The sequence below is a fragment of the Crocodylus siamensis genome, chromosome 11 (assembly GCF_052110815.1).
Source record: "Crocodylus siamensis isolate JL-2025a chromosome 11, ASM5211081v1, whole genome shotgun sequence".
In the NCBI taxonomy this organism is placed as follows: Eukaryota; Metazoa; Chordata; order Crocodylia; family Crocodylidae; genus Crocodylus; species Crocodylus siamensis.
The window spans coordinates 11800674-11818045 of record NC_143405.1 but is presented as its reverse complement, the minus strand read 5'-3'; positions in this window follow the sequence as shown (position 1 = coordinate 11818045).

The following is a 17372-nucleotide window of genomic DNA, read 5'->3' as shown; positions in this document are numbered from 1 at the left end:
ATTAACCTTACAGCCCACACTTCCTTAGCTTTTTTGCAAGAATGTTGTGGGACCATATCAAATGTTTCACTAAAGTCAAGGTATGTCATGTCCACTGCTCTCCCCCCGCATCCACAGAGTCAGTCATCTTATCATAAAAGGCAATCAGGTTGGTCAGGCATGACTTGGCCTTGCTGAATCCATGCTGACTGTTCCTAATCACCTTATCCTCCAAGTGCTTCGAAATGGATTCCTTGAAGACTTGCTTCATGATTTTTCCAGGGACTGAGATGAGGCAGACTGGTTGGTTCCCTGGATCCTGTAGCTTTCCTCTTTTAAAGATGGGTGCTATATTTGCCCTTTTCCAGTCATCTGGGATTTGTTCCAATAACCATGATTTTTCAAAGATAATAGCCAGTGCTTCTGCAAACATAGTGTCAAACTCAGCACTGTTGAGTACATCATGCCTGGCCTCATGGACATGAACATGTCCAGCTTTTCTAAATAGCCCCTAACCTGTTCTTTTGCCCCTGCTAGTTGCTCACCTCCTCCCCAAACTGTGCTGCCAGGTGCAGCCGTCTGGGAGCTGACCTTGCCTGTTAAGACTGAGGTCAGCATTTCAGCCTTTTCCACATCATCTGTCACTAGGTTACCTCCCCTGTTCAGTAAGGGACCCACACTTTTTCCCTGATTTTCGTCTTGCTGCTGACTTACTTGCTAGCTGAAACACAGTTGTGCTTTGGCCTTCCTGGGTACGTCCAGGTGAGCACAGATGTGTGGTATGTGATGCCGCAGACCTATCTGTGGCACCGCACAGCCAGGCATTCCCTGCACTGCTACTTTGCTGCTACTTTGCTTCTACCCTAGGAGATCCCAGGGTCAAAAAAACCCATGCCAAAAAAAGCGGGGTGGCACATGTGGCGTCAGCTTCCAAAACTGGAGCCTGACCTGCCAGAGCCACACTCCAGCTGCCAGCCAGGCTTCCTACTACAGGAGTATCATGGCTGCAGCTCCCAAAGGCCCCCAGGACCCCAAGTAAGGCTGTTGGGGCCAGCCTCCCCTACCCCACCCAGGGTAACCTACCATGAACCAGACCATGCTTGGCATGGTTGCTCCCCAGGGACAAATAACAGTGGTACAAGTTGTGCCGCTGCTACTTGTCCCCAGAGGAAACACACATTCCCACTTGCTTGGATGTGCCCCCTGATTTCATTCCTACATGCCTGAGCAATACTCTTAGACTCCTCCCTAGGAGGAGTCCAAGTCTCCACTTCTTGTAAGCTTCCTTTTATGTTTTAGCTCCCTGAGGACTTCCCTGCTAAGCCAAGCTGGTCTTCTGCCATACTTGCTAGTCTTCCTGTGCATCAGAATCAGGATGGTTCCTTCCTGTGCCCTCAATAAGGTTTATTTAAAATAAAACCAGCTTTCCTAGATGCCTTTGCTCCTTAGATAGGCCTTCCAAGAGGAATCCTGCGCATCAGTTCCCTGAATGAGTTAAAGTCTGTTTTTCTGAAGTCACGTTCCATTCACCTAAGGCAGCCTAAAAATTGTCCACATTAGCTCCTCACACAAATCATATCCTTATGCAAATAAAACAAAAACCATCCTACAATATGTATCATGTCCAGAGTCCTTGCTTTGCTGCTCTCCTTCTTTCCTTTCCTCAGGATCCTGAACAAAATCATTTTGTGGTCATTGCTGTCCAAACTGTCATCCACTACTACATCTCCCCTCAATTCTTCCCTGTTTGTGAGCAGCAGGTCAGGTAGAGCATGGCCCTTAGTTGTTCTCTCCAACACCTGTACCGGGAAGGTGTCCCCAACACTCTCCAAAAACTTCCTGAATTGCCTAAGCACTGCTGTATCTCCCTCCTAGCAGATACCAGGGAGATTTAGATCCCCCATGAGAACCAGGGGCTGTGACCGGGAAACTTCTGCTAGCTGTTTAAAGAAAGGCTTATCCATCCCTTCCTCTTGGTCTGGTAGTCTGTAGCAGACGCCCACCACAATGCCCACCAGATGCCCATCACCCTTGTTGCTCAACCCTAACCCAGAGGCTCTCAACAGGCCTATCTCTAGTTTAATACTGGAGCTCTGAGAAATCATACCGCTCTTTTACATAGAGTGCAGCTCCTCCTCCTCTTCTTCTTCCCTGGCTGTCCTTCCTGAACAGTTTATATCCATCCAGGACAGTGCTCCAGTCATGCAACCTCCCACCAAGTCTCTATTATTCCAATTACATCATAGCTCCTTGACTGTCCGAGGACTTCCAGTTTTTCCTGCTTGTTTCCCAGGCTCTGTGCATTTGTGTACAGACACCTGCAGTAACTAGTTGATTGCCCTACTTTCTCAAGAAGAATACAAAGCCCTCCCCTATTGCCCCCTCATGCTTGTGCTTCCTCCAGGTCATCTGCTTCCCCGCTTGTCTTGGGGCTTTGGTCTCCATCTCCCAGTGAACCTAATTTAAAGCCCTCAGGGGGAAGACAGATTGTACACTTGCCTGGGACTGTATGGACAACTGTGCATTCCCATCAATAGCTCCCTTGACACTGAAAGAACATATTTGTTCTTCTATCCCTTTTTACACTTTTTTCCTGGCTTCCATCCTGCTTGGCAAGGGCCCGGGACCTCCCCTATCAGTAGATTTCATTGAGATAATGCAGAAATGGTCATAAAGCCATTAGTGCTCCTACTGGTGTTCCATATTTAATGTCAACATTAGATCACTGTAAAGTTCCATAAAACCTCCATAAACCACTGTAATGACTTGCTGCAGTAAACGCTGTGACTTGGTTCTCAATGGCACAGTGCCTTCCCCTGAAAAAAAAAGAAGACAGTGAGAAAGATGGCATGTGGGCCTTCCATGCCTACAGGAGACTATATGAGTTATGACCACCCAGGTGAAGAGTATTTTTTCCAGTTAGAAAAGAATAAATTCAGTATATTAGGAGAAGTGAAGCCACATGCAAATACTTCTTTTACATTTGGCTGGAAAGGAAAAGCCGAGCTGAAGGCATGGAGAAAAGTGGAAAAAATGAAAGCGGTGGAAATTCCAGGTTCTGTCAAAATTCGGGTCTCCAATAATGAGGGGTTTTCTAACACCTCAGAAAAGGACTGGCCAGGTTTGGCCTTTCTGCCTTATAGATTGGCATGGTCTCTTGCAATCTGATTCTGGCCCTTGAACTGAGCTCTACTTATTGTCTCCTCATCACCTGTCTACAGAGCCATGTGTTGTGTTACTGCCATTGTTTTGACCTGGCACAATCTTGTAGTCCACTGCATAGACATACACCTCACTGTCAGATGTTATTCTGCACTTATATATTACCTAGGGACAGGCCAGATAGTGACAGTAAAATGGCCTGGATACTCAATGATCCTAAGGATGTTTAAGAAAGATAGCTAGCTGTGTTATTTTCAAGTCAGTCAGAAGGTAGGGTAGATATGCACCTTTATAGACTAAGTATGTTATTTAGAGAGAGAGCACCAACCTAAGAGTATAAGTCACTCAGCTCTCACTGAAATGGTACCTAACTCTGTTAAACTTCTTCAAATACTTGAACTAAGAAAAAACCCACCCCCTCCGCCCACCTTTACCAGAAGTGGGAAGCAACCTCTATTGAATTTCACAAGAAATGCTAAAACCCTTTTTTTTAATTTTTACCGCATTTCTTTTTGTTTTTCCATTTCTCTGGATTTATGCATTCTAGAGGGTACTGAAAGCAGATGGACCATAGTTTGGGAACTGTCCTTCCAAACTCAGATATATTCAGGAGTACCAAAAATAGCATGACAAGGCTTGTTCAGAAAAGATTCCTAGATCTGTGTGATAAATTTACATGACTAAATTTATCAAAGGCATCTGGTCTTCACAACCATCTTGACACATTTTGACAGCTGCACCATTAATTATCAATATGGTAATTCTCAGACCAAAATGTTTGGTTTATTTTCCTAGAGCATGTAGACATTTGGTCTTCCAGGTAGCACTGAAATTTTGGAGACTCTCCTGATGTTTCTCCTAACATTCTGGTACATTGCCCAACTTGCAGCTCTATTTGTGATGGTGAAGGATTCCTAAAAGTCTATGGCTAAGTACAGACAGTCAAAAAGCCTCAGGCTAAATCGATTCAGTCTTTGCAGGTTAGTCTAAACTGCAAAGATTAAACTGAGAAATAGTTGGACACGCATTTACCTTTGATTCGGGAAATACAGCCATATGCCTACAGTGGCTCAGGCCAGAAGCTGTGGGCACTAGAGCACAGCTCTCTGGCACTATCTCTTCCTGCTGCCCCTGAGGTCTCTGGGGTTTGCAGTCAAGCATCACAGAAGCAGGACTCTGCAGGGTTGCTCATCACTTCCTCTTCCTGCTTCCAAGTGCTTGGGATTTGTAGTCCATAGTTACAACCAGCAGTAACTTTCAATCGGTTTAGCAGCAGGGCAGCTCTGTACTCAGGGAAAGAGGGGTTTAACTGGAGGAAGGTGGGCTTAACCCCCCTTGCTGGCCCCAGACCCAAATTCAGGCTTGCCTGGGGGGGAGCAGTCCCTGTTCCCCTACCCCCATCCTGCCCCTCAACCCTTCTTCTAAATCAGTTAAGTCTGATACTACATTCAACCAGGTTTATCTTAAACACGTTTCAGCTATTTTGAAACTGGTTTATGTGCACTGAACTTCTGTTCTGTTACAGGTTTAACCCAGTCTCTGATCACTTAAACCAGTCTGTGTGTAACTTCTATCCCTAGCCTATGAGATGGAAGCTAACATGACAAAAGAAATGCAAAATACCACCTAGTGAGATATCCCTGCTCCAAGAGGCAGGTATTGAAATGACATAGCCATGGACAGCTTTTGTCTCCCATGATACATATTGTAGGATTTTTTTGTTCTATTTGCATACAGATATGATTTGTGGGCTACAGTGCATGAGGAGCTAACGTGGACATTTTTAGGCTGCCTTAGGTGAATGGTTGCCTGCAGAACAAGGGGACTGGACTTGATGGCCCCTGAGATCCTTCCCAATCATATGTTCCCATAAAATGTCATGTGAAGTAAAAAAAGTGGTCAAAGAGCCTTCAGGTAGTTCTCATCCACTTTTCCACGGAAACATCTGACCTGTGTCAAGCAGGCAATCTTCAAGCTTGTTCTGGCAGTTCCACACATCACTGCATCAAGCATGGTAGATGTAGCCAATGTGTTGACTGTTTTGAATGCCAATAGATTCATTTCCTCAGTTTCTCTTTTTTTCAGGAACAAGACTATCCTGGATGATTTCATGACAGGTTTGCAAAGCCCTGGTAAACACAGGGTATGTTGGGTAACCCATTCAGCTTGTCACTTTCTTAAGAATCTAGTTATTACTGAAAGTTACTGTGCCAGCAGTTGTATTATTAATATTATTATTTATTATTTATAATGTGCCGAATGTGTGCTAGGTGCTTATATGATTATATACTGAGATCCGCTGGAGTTGCAATGCTACTGCTGAATTGCAATGTAATACTATTACATGCTTCCTTTGCAGGAAGGATGATAGCTTTAATTTACTGCAGATGGCCCATTCATTGTGTGATGATCACGAAAGGGTTTGTGCATCTTAATTCATTAATTTATTAAGCCTCACATTGGAGGGGTGCTTTCACCCAACAAACCATGGTTAATTTTCAATGTATGACTATTTTAGCTGAGTTAAATGGGGCTACCTTGCACTTAGAAGTGAAGCATGTGCTTAAGTGTTTTGCACACAAATACATAAATATATAAAATCCCCTAGTGAATCCTTTTATAAAACTCCTGGCTTCAGTGATGTATTATGTCAATGAGTCCCACAGGCTTGATTGTGTATCATGTGAAAAAGTACAGTATTCCTTCTTATATCAATGTTGTATTTGTCACCTTCCCATTTAATTGAATGTACCCTGGTTCTTGTATTATGAGACATGGGAAATGGATGTTCCCAGCCTGCTGCTGTATTTCATTCATTATTTGGTATCTTATTACCATATACTCTCCTACATATCTCTCCCTTCTAAGGTAAATAGTCCTGGTCTTTTCAATCTCCCTTCACGTGAGTTTTTCAAACATTTATCCATGATAAAATGCTTGAAACTTTTGGAGATTTTCAAATGATTTCACTGCCTAAGAAGTCGCAATGAATAAATAACAGGATCAACAAACTAATTTTATCCTCATGAATACCTGTGAGTGATAGTTTGTTTATTAACCATCTGACCAGGTCTGATGCACATACTTTAGGAGGAGGACAAAACTGAGTCCATAACTCCCATCCATGTTTTAATCAGATGAGAGCCTGCTACTCTCTGGTTTAATGAAGTAAATGAGACCTCCGGTAATATCGCCTGTGTAATTGACATGGTTCTCTGGGAAACATTACACTTTATAATGAAAATACTGTATATAATTAGGATCTAATAGGAAGAAAATAGTAATTAGGCAGAATTAACTGAACAGAAGCAATCAAGCAAATAAAGGTTATTCTCTGGAGAGGACCCTTCGGGGTTGAAACGCGTACGTCCTATGATTGTAAAGGAGTCATAGTAATTAAAGGGATTTTTTGCATTGCATAGGAATAAACTAATACTGGTGAATGGAATGACCCCTACAAAGACCAGAATGGGTTATTTAGCATCTTATGTAGTTGCAGACTTGCTGAGAGGTGGTGGGATAGAATTACTCTGAGCAAAAGTATATAATGGAGTTTTTAATAGAAAGGGGTTAGTTTATGGCTTTGAGCCTAGGTTTAGCAAGGATGATGAAGAAACTATTGCCCAGTTTCCATCCTGACCCACCACTTCCATGCCTCTCATGGGGATTTATCATTCTCCAGTTTAAACAAGCATCTTCCTGTTCAAAGCATTGAGTGTGACAGTCAGCTTGGAATAAAACCAGTCCACCATTTAAATTCCCTTTAAGATCTCATAGCAGGGCTTAATCACAGCATATACTTTGCAGTGGGTACTTCTCACCCAGTACAAGTTCAAAAAGCTCAGCTGTGCATGGTCAGAAGGAATACAGTGGTGCATAGCCCTATATAAAGATAAGTGAGGTAGTCACTACTCCATACCGCTCTCTTTGCACAGTAGTATGCTGGCTCTTGCACACATAGGTTTTGTTGCTGGCAGGCCTCTAACACTGTGCTTCTCGGATCATTGTGGACATGGACTATTACCATGCTGAGCAATTTGTGTTATAAATTAACCACCCGCCTTCTCCCCACCCTTGCATTGCACACAGGTGGTCCGTATCATGGATTTACAACAGGGCACTCAAATACCCCCAAAGCAACCAGACCAAGCCACAAAAGGAAAGCATGTCAGAGACCTGCCAGCTAGACATGTTTTGCAGCAATATCAATTCCTCTGTCCCAGAAGACAGGGGTTCACATTCAGGTCGTTGCTTCCCAGTAATTCATTCTGAGTTTTGTTTTAAGGGTGACAATAATGGACAGTCTGAGGAAGAAGCAGCACAAACCAACCTGAGGCCAAAGGAGAGACAATATTTCTACCTAGCTCCTTGTCAGAGAAACATTTGCTTCCCAGGAAAGCATCAGTGGCTGAGGCCAAAACACCTCAGACTGAAGATATGATAGCAAAGAGGGAGAGAGTTCAGAGAAGTTGAAAATAGAAGGGTGTAGCCAGCACCTTTCTCAAGCAGAAATGAAAACCACACAAAACTGATGAGCTCAGGAAAGTTGTTTCTGATGCTAAATACTACTTCCTCCATGTGTAACTATTTACCTGCTTTATTTATCTACTTATTGATCCATCTATGAAGAGATTTAGTACAGCTATCAGTGAAGCATTTAGCATAAATTAATACCAAGGCTGCACTATTTTTTGGGAGGGTGTGGTTTCAGGGTGGGTTTTGCTCGTTTGTTTTTTAATTCTCATAGATCAAAGTGAAGTTTTCAAATTGCTTTACCTGGGTGACATTTGCGGATGACACAAAATTATGGGGTAAAGTTAACATGCTAGTGGGAAGGGATTGAATCCAGGCAGACCTGGACAGGTTGGAAAAGTGGGCAGAAAATAATAGGATGCAGTTCAACAAAGACAACTGCAAAGTGCTACATCTAGGGAGAAGGAATCGCCAACACACCTATAGGCTAGGGGATGACCTTCTCAGCAGCACAGCAGTAGAAAGGATCTTGGAATTACTGTTGACTCCAAGATGAATATGAGCCATCAATGTGATGAAGTAATCAGTAAAGCTAACTGCACTCTTTCATGCATTAGCAGGTGCATCACAAACAGGTCCAGGGAGGTGATACTTCCCCTCTATGCAGCATTGGTCAGGCCACAGTTGGAGTACTGTGTCCAGTTCTGGGCGCCGCACTTCAGGAGGGATGCGAATAACCTTGAGAGGGTTCACAGGAGGGCCACTCCTATAGTGAGGGGTCTGCAAGTAAGGCCCTATGAGGAAAGATTGAGGGACCTGGATCTCTTCAGCCATTGAGAGGGGATCTTGTAGTCATTTACAAAGTCACTGGGGAGAGGAAGTAAGAAATTGGAGATGCTCTTTTACCAGGTCACACCTTGGAATAACCAAGAATGATGGCCACAAACTGATGGAGAGCAGATTTAGGTTGGACATCAGGAAGAACTTCTTTACAGTAAGGGCTGTAAGAATCTGGAATGGGCTTCCAAGGGAAGTGGTGCTTTCCCCTACCTTTGGGGTCTTTAAAAGGACCCTTTCCTGGGGCAAGGGGTTGGAATCGATGATCTATTGAGGTCCCTTCCAACCCTAACAGCTATGAACTATGAAACTATGAAAATTAGCCCCCATTTTCTTTTTTCTTTTTCTCCTGTTGTATCTTCCACCTCATTCCTTCTTTTCTTCTGCCTTTTGAATATACAGCATAAACAAGTTGAGCAAGAATAAACAAGACTATTTTTTTTTTCAGAGGAGCCTGTTTCTGAAACTGAAAAAACCTAGCACTTCCTTTTGGACCCTTGCTGGCCCTCTCCACTGAGCTGTAAGGGAGGAAGTGGGTAAGGAGCTGTAATGTCAACTCAATGAAGGGGCTACAAAGCTAATAAAGGTCTTCCAGTCCTAGACGCTATAATGATCCGTGCCTGGGGATCCTACACCCACATGGCGTTCCATTCCACTCATTGGGGAATTCATAAGAGCCCATATTAGTGGAAACCCTATTACCAAGGGTCTCAGTGCTGTCTTGGATGTACCTGATCAGAGAGATTAATAAGGAAACTTTTTTTTTAAACTCACTTTATACCTATCATGGTTTAGCAAGCCCATGGAGGGCATAAACTCCAGGCAAGGATGAAAATGTTTAGGGCAGTCCACGCTTCCATCGCTGAGAACGATGAAATGATACTGAGCAAAAGAATGGACATCTGGACAGGAATGGGATTCCTCATTCACTTCTACACCTAATGCTAATAATGTGACCAGCATCACTGATGTCACTGGGACTGCTCATGTACTTAAAGTTAGGCATATGCTTAATTCTTAGATTCATAGGTTCTAAGGGTAGGAGGGATCATTAAATCCTCTAATCTGACTTCTTGTCTAACATCCAATTACACTTTCTATTGATCCCAATAACTTATGCTCAACTAAAGCACACCTTCCTGAAAGACATCCAGCCTTGATCTGAAGATGGCAAGAGATGGAGAATCTATCCCATCCTTTAGGAGTCTGCTCCAATTAGTCTTGCTCTTCAAAATGTGCACCTTATGTCTAATTTGAATTTGTCTAGTTTGAGCTCCCAGCCACTGGTTTTAATTATACTTTTCTCTGCTAGATTAGAGTCCTTTTTAGTACCCAATATTTCCTCCCAGTGAAGATAACTTATACACTGTAATCAGGTTACCTCTCCTTCTTATTTTCTGATATGTGCTTTGGTCAGTGGAAGCTAACATTCCTAACAGCAATTGAAACTTTTAAATACTTCTAAAATTTTGAAAACTCCAGTGGGGGAAAAAATGAAGAGTAGAAATAAGAACTTTTGGGGTCAATTTGTCACGTATGTTCTTAACTTTGTAACTTTAAAACACAATCCCATTTTAACCTTTGCCAAAAGGGGGGAGGATGGGAATTAAAAAATGTTCTCTTACCATTTTCTCAGTTTTTTTGGCCTGCTGCAAATAAAGCCCTGTCACAAGTAGGCTGCAGAGAGTAATGAAAGAATATCATGTTAGAAACCAGCCTGCGCAGCAGGAAGGTGGAATAGATAACAAGGCTGAGATTGTAAGCAGCACCTCACCAAGCCCAGAGCCCAGTGGGAACAAGGACTGAGATTAGCATTAGTCCTTTTTGCTCCCAAAGCCTGGACTGTTCAGGGAACTGGAGCAGTCAGTAAAGTGCAGTCCTGAGGGACTGAACCATTGAGACACTGTATTTCTCAAAAGGGATGAGGGATTCAGCTCCATCTTTGACATGTACCCAGTCCTGCTTCTAGCAGACCCCCTGTGGCAGTGCTTGGGTACAGTCTCACAGCTGTCTTCTATAGCTTCATGGTTGAATTCTTCCCCAAATGGAACCAGACATTTCACCCTTTGTTACAGGGACCCAAGTGGAAGTGCAAATCTTTTACCGTGCCTTCTCTTTCAGATTTTTATGAAGAAGTATCTTCATTATAGATTATAAGATAAAGCAGACTGGGATTGGAGCCATTCAGGAATCCAAGTCACCCAAACTAAGTCCCATAACCACCAGTGGCCATTAATAGCAGCAAAATAATATGGCTGCTTCATTGTGATGAATCCATAAATCCTTGTAAAATCCTTAGCCTTCTTAGTCCTTTTGTTTCTGCATGCACTACATGTGTGAGACTAAATCTGATGTTTCTGTACAGAAGTAATCAACACTTAATGCAGTAAAATCAGCAGATGAACTTTGAGGGTGCAGTAACAGAGTGAGGCACAGATCACCAAGGTTCCTGTTCCTAATTGTGACACTGGTCTTCTGAGGATCTTTTGGCAAGTGGCTTCATTTACCTGTACCTTCATTCTCCCATCTCCAAAGTGACCAGAGGAGGGCAAATAATGGGCCGCTAGTCTGGGGGCCAAGATAAGAATTCAGAAAAAAAACAGTAGGTTTTCCTGGTGAAGTGTGAAAAACTGGAATAGTTTGATTTTGGCTGTATCTGAAACATTTTATTCAACTCTTGGTTCATGCAGTATTCAGGTCATTGTGTCCCTTTTAAAAATGAGTTCCCATTTCTTTTTAATTTAAGAATTTTTTTTAAATGACAAAGAATATTGAAAAGATTTGTTTTGAAAATGTCAACATGTGTGGTTTTAGTTTTTCAACATCTGCCCTCCTTTTTTTGCTGAAACTATTTAGTGATTTGATCCAATTTCTTGAATACTTCCAGTCTCTCTGAAAGTCTTTTTTTTTTGAGCAAATTTGCCACCTGTCAGAAATACTTCACTGAGATCTAAAAATGCTCCTGACCTCCTTTCTGGAGCACTTTGAGACTTGCACAGGAAAACTGTTCTATAAGGGCTAGGCATTATTATTATTGTTGTTATCTATTAGCACAGGCAAACTGTGATCCAGACACATACCTAATAGCCACTTGTGCACACCAAAAGCAAGATGAAAAATCTCAGCGAGTTCAAAGTTTGCAGTCCAATTATGTTCTGTCTTCCGCGTGCTCAATAGGGGGTGAAAGTAATGTCCCTCAATCCATTCCAGATCATTGTAATATCTAACAAATTCTGTGGCATGCCAGCAAGGAGTTCAAAGAAAAAGCATCATCAGCTCAGATAATTACTGTACATATTAAGTGTTTTTGTATTGCAGAAGGAAGAACAAGGCAAAGGACAATGTTTCAGGCACTGAGAGTCTAGCAAAGTACAAGCAAAGGAGGGCGAAGGATAGCCAAAACACCATCCTTTTTCCCTGTTCTGTTCTGTATCATATTAAAGCACTTAATATGTAATTGCTCAAGCTTATGATGCCTCTGCTTTGAACTCTCTATAAAAGTACCATAGGATTTGTCAGATGTTTTTAAAACAAAGTGTACCGGGAGGCTGAGAGGTCTCTTAGTAGCTATGACAATGGTTTAATGGAACATAATTTCCAGTAAAGGGAACTAATTTAATATTTTCACATATCATGTAAGCAAGGCCCCAGCAGAGCGAAAGGAATGAAAATTATAGCAAGAAGCAATCAAGATGAACATTTCTGCAAGATCCTGCTTCACTGATATGCCAGGGTTACTATAACTTGTCCAGGATGTTAACTGCTGCCTTCTTGAGAGCAGTATGGTCTGAAAGAAAGTGTGTTGGACTTAGGAATTAGGATTTCTAGGTGTTATTCCTGGCTCTGCCACTGCCTTGCTGCATGAATTTGGGGAAGTCACTTCTCTTCTGTTTTCACGAGATGCTACATCGCCGTAGCAACATGCTATGGTGACATAGCGTCAGCGGGTATAAACCATGACAGCAACGTTGCATCACTGTAGTGATGAGCTACCTTGTTACAGCACATTGCTACAACAACATAGCTGCTAAAAATAACCATCATGCGCCACCGGGATGGTGCAGTAACAGTGGGGGCACGTGTAGATTTGCCCAATCTCTCTCATCTGTTTAGATTCTGAGCTTCATAGGTATAGATCGGTGATTCTCAACCAGGCTGCAGCAGCACTCTGGTATGCCTAGCGATCCTTTCAAGGGTGCCACACAATGTTAGCACTCTTAAGTGACCAAACATAATTCACGAGACAAGCCCAGAAATGCCAAGAGGAAGTCACAGTGTTAAAAACATTCTGAGCCATTATGGTCTTGCTGAGTTCTCTGCAGGAGAAGGATTGCTAGATTATTTTTCTGTAGTCAAAAAAGAGTGAAAACTAAGAGCTAGCATTTTCCATAGTGTACCTTGAGCCTATCAATGGGTGCCTCTAGTTTAGAAAGACTGAGCACTACTGGAATAGATCATCTATCATGATATATAGTGTCCGGTGCAATGGAGCTCTGATTTTCACTGGGGTGTCCCGGTACTTCTGTCATAGAAAGAAGTATGGTAAAGTGAGGACAGTAAGGATGCATGCTGCCTTGCCCTTGGCTAAGACAAACTCCCATGCTTCTTTCCCAGGCCAGTGTTTGTTGTGTGAGCATTGAAAATCCTGACCTTCTGGCTGCATTTAGCCCCCTAACAACATAACTGCTGAAAGAATGTACCCTCCACCTCTTCTTGCTGATGGCATGCATTTTGCGTGCTACTCCTATTTAAAGGAAGAGAGGGAGCAAAGGGGATAGTGCTGCCTCCCTGCAACACTGTGGCTCCCTTTTACAAACACAGCCCAGATGCTGTGTCTCTGCAAAGTTCACGGTGGGAAACCAAAGCAGAATCTGGCCCATAATTTGCAGCTTTAATTGGGTGCTCCACAAAAGTTGGATTTTTATTATTTTTATCATCCTAAGTCTGATATCAAAGGAGCAAAGTTATTTCTCTGGATCATGCATTAAAAGAGGTAGGAAGATGAAAAATCATAAAAGCACCTTTAATTCCGTGTTTTCTCCATGTTTTCTCCTCCTTTTTCTGCAATGTGTTCTAAATTTAAAACTGAACATACAGACATGTAGAGTGTCTGATTTTACTGTAGCTGCCTCATCACTTAGTCATAGAGCAGTGAGATGGTATCATTTTTCATTGACCAATAATCTGAAAGCAGTTTCCAAGCGCTCTAATGAAAATCAAACTGGAGCCATGAGAACCTGATCCACTCTCTGTTGATTGTTCTTCTACTGGGATTCAGAGTCAGCCACTGCAGGTTGTGGGCCATTGTTCTTTGGAGGACAATAAAAATGTCAGCTCTAGGAACTAACAAGCTGGCTTGGGACAATACTCACTAAAAGACCAGCCTTGCTGTAGGATGCCTTCCTGGAAAGATTGAAAGGTAGTATGCTGGGGTCACCTTCGTGATCAACCATGTTCACCAGTTCAAAGGAAAAGTTGCTCACATCTCTTACTCCTTATACTGGAGGAATCTCCCATATTATACCTCTTTCTGGCAGAATTATCCAACATAGAGCCTCATTTTGCTACAGTCAGGAAGCCTTAGATCTATAAAAGCCTCCCAGTCTCTTCTGTCCTTAGTTACATTGAATAGCACTCTCACACTCCAGCGAGTCTACCAGCTTCAATGGGCCTGCTGGTGCGAATAAAATACTATTCGTGAATCTAGCAAAATTATGTCCTTTATACTTAACTTCCCTCATTTGATAATATGCATAGCGCTTCCTCTTGAAATCCTATTGCTGTTCCTCAGTTCTGGTGTATAGGAATTAAGTGGTACCCTTTGATTAGCCTGTGAGCTGTAATGGACCTCCTCATCTTATACTACATCCTTTTGTCTTGTGGATAGGCCTATTTAGTCCATAGAACACTAGAAAACGCAATTATTTGGAATCTAACATGCAATTTCTTCATATTCTTAATGTTGCAGAGAAAACAAGCCAGACCCTGGCAATCATTCCCTACTTATCAATGATTTTGTCACCATAAGGAAAAATAAATCTTTGTGATGGCTCATAAGCTTCCTTTGGTTTCTTCTATTCAGGCAGCAACATCCTCACCACCTAGAAGAGGAGTTTGTTGTCCTGTTTATACTTTCTCTTTTAGATTCCTCGGGTATCTGGTGACGCATGTGGCTTTTTGTTTCATGTCATAAAGGGCCATATCACGTTACACTTAGCATGTATTAAATGCGCTAAAACAAAAGCAACCACACATTCAAGTAGTAAAACGCACTAAGTGCCCTCATATTGAAACAAAGTTAGGACTTTTCATGTGAGGAGCATCACTAGATTATATCAAGTAACACTCGCTCAGCTTTTATCAGACAACTCTGCAGAGATAATATGAACAATCTGTGGTCTTCACCCCGCTGTGACATCAGCCATGGATCCATCTGCTGTACCAAGTCTCCAGATGGGGTGAGGAAAGGAAGGATCCTGGATCTTTCACTTGCCAGATTCCTTCAGGGTCATATTGAAAGCAGGGGGTCTGCAGCCCCCGAGGGTCCTGGGACTAGGACTGACAATCAGCTAACGGTTGGCCCCAGGCTTAGCAACGCACTGGAGCTGATTCAAGACTTTCGTGCAGTGCCAGAGCTAGGACCGCCAATCAGCGAGCTGTGTATGTTAGCAACCATAGTAAATGGTCTCATGGGACTGCTCAGAACATGCTCTACCTTTAATTCTGCAGACATTTAACACCTACTGGGTGCTTCTACGTGAGACGTTATGGCACTGTACTGATGAGCTACGGTGATGTAGCTCATGGCTATCATGACGTAGTTTTGGCAGGCACAAACTGTGACACCGACACTACATCACCGTAGCATTTAAAAATAACCGTGTGCTGCTAGGACTGCCAGTACTGATGAATACAGTACCAAATGCACAGTGACTGTACAGTACCAAATGCATAGTCCGGCACATGTAGATGCGCCCACTAAGTGTCCTATGCAACAAGGCCTGAAGCCCTTCCCTCCCTCCACCCTTTATTTTTTTAGGGGGACATCTTCCCTTGGATGATTTCAAGAGTTCACATGGTCTTAGAACTTTTGAATGGGAAGAGTACTTGATGTTATCCGGACACCCAACTAAATAACAGTTTTTCGGCATTTTACAAGAGTTCTGTCTCTAGGCCATGTAGGAAAAGTCCAGATTTGTAGGAATTAGATCGTTATGAGGAGGAGAATCATAGTGTTGATCAAGTATCATTCACAGTAAAGGAAATGTAGACTTAATCCCCAGCTCTGCCATAGCCTTTCCGTGTGACCACTTACTTTTATTATGCCCCAGTTTCCCATCGGAAAAAATGCTAATAATAACAACACTACCTTTCTCCTGCACTTTGACTACCTTTGATTGGAAGCTGCTTGAGGTGGCTTAGAAAAATTGGGCACTGATTTCAGGTAGGACCGCTAAAGTGCTACAGTAATATAAATCATAGTAAGAAACTAGTGATTGCAACTACATTCATTACACTTCATAACTGTAGCACAAACAACCAATGCCTAGAAAAATGGGGTTAACCAGACTACAAGAGTTAAGAGAAATGGAGGGGGAAACTACCTGCCTACACTGGTTTAGCATCTGAACTACTGAAGAGAAGTTGGACTAAATGAGATGAAATGATTAAAAATGTAACCACGGATATAACTTTTATAGTAACATCATAGGGACGTGCTTTAACTTCTAACTAGAGCTGATTGAACATTTTCCATTGGAATATACATTTTTTCTGTCAGAAATGCTACTTCATTGAAATAGAAACTTTCCAAAGAACATGGCAATAGTGACAGAAATCTTGTGCAGAAAATAAAGTTGAAGCAGACTCGCTCAACGGAACAGAATGTTTCAGTGTATTCTTTTGAAATAATGGTTCATTTAGAAAAAAATATTTTATATAAAAATGGTCATAAAAGGGCTAAATGGGAATACTTTGATTTTGGTTTCCTCAAACCAGGATGCTTTAACTCCCGTGGTTTTCTTTCGAAAATATTTTCACAGGAGATTTCTTTCTGTTTTTGTTTCCATTCCCAATGGGCACAAAACAAATTTTGAAATGTCAGAATTCCCAGTGGAATGGAAAGCCTCGGTTTAAATAGCTATATTAATAACTGACCCTGTGTGTGAACCCGTTAGCTAGTAATCTGCGCCTCATCTTTTTTTATAGTTGTTTTAAAATATATATATGGAAGGAAAATAACTTTTATTGGGAACCATTCTGTTTGAATGGTATTAGGCCAAACCCTGGTGAGCAGTGTAGATCAGCAGTTATTGATGTGTACAGATGTGAACAGTAGCTGCAACGGTCTCACAGGTCATCCTCTCTTTTGGAAGGCAGAGGTCTTTATTGCGTGGCAGAATAAACACCTCCAGGCAGCAGCTGTGTCTGTGAGGGTAAATTCTGGGGCAGAAGCAAGTCATGTGCAGTTTCTTCTGCTCCTGACTATGGGGATCTTTCTCCTTGCATTGCAAAAAGCAACTAAAAAAAAAATCTACACTGTTCTATTTTTCTACTATGATGTTCTTCTCCAAGCACCAATGGATTAAACCAGGAATGAGTACCTGTGGAGGTGCTAAATGACCTCAACACCTATTAACTACAAAGAGAAGTGAGCACTGCACTTCATATGCACCTTCTGTTAGCTAGCAATATGAAAGCTGAAAAAATCCTAGCACACTGGAGCCGATGGAAGAGTGACTCCCAGTCCCATTATAGTCCACAGGAGTGCCAGCATTCATGTCAGCATTGTAGGACACTATCCTGATTTTAACAAGGAACAAGATTTGGGCCATAATTTCCAGAGATTCCAGTATATCTACATACCGGCTCCCCATAGGTGTTTGTCGTGTTTCAAATCTAAGTGCTAAGGGCTAAGGGTT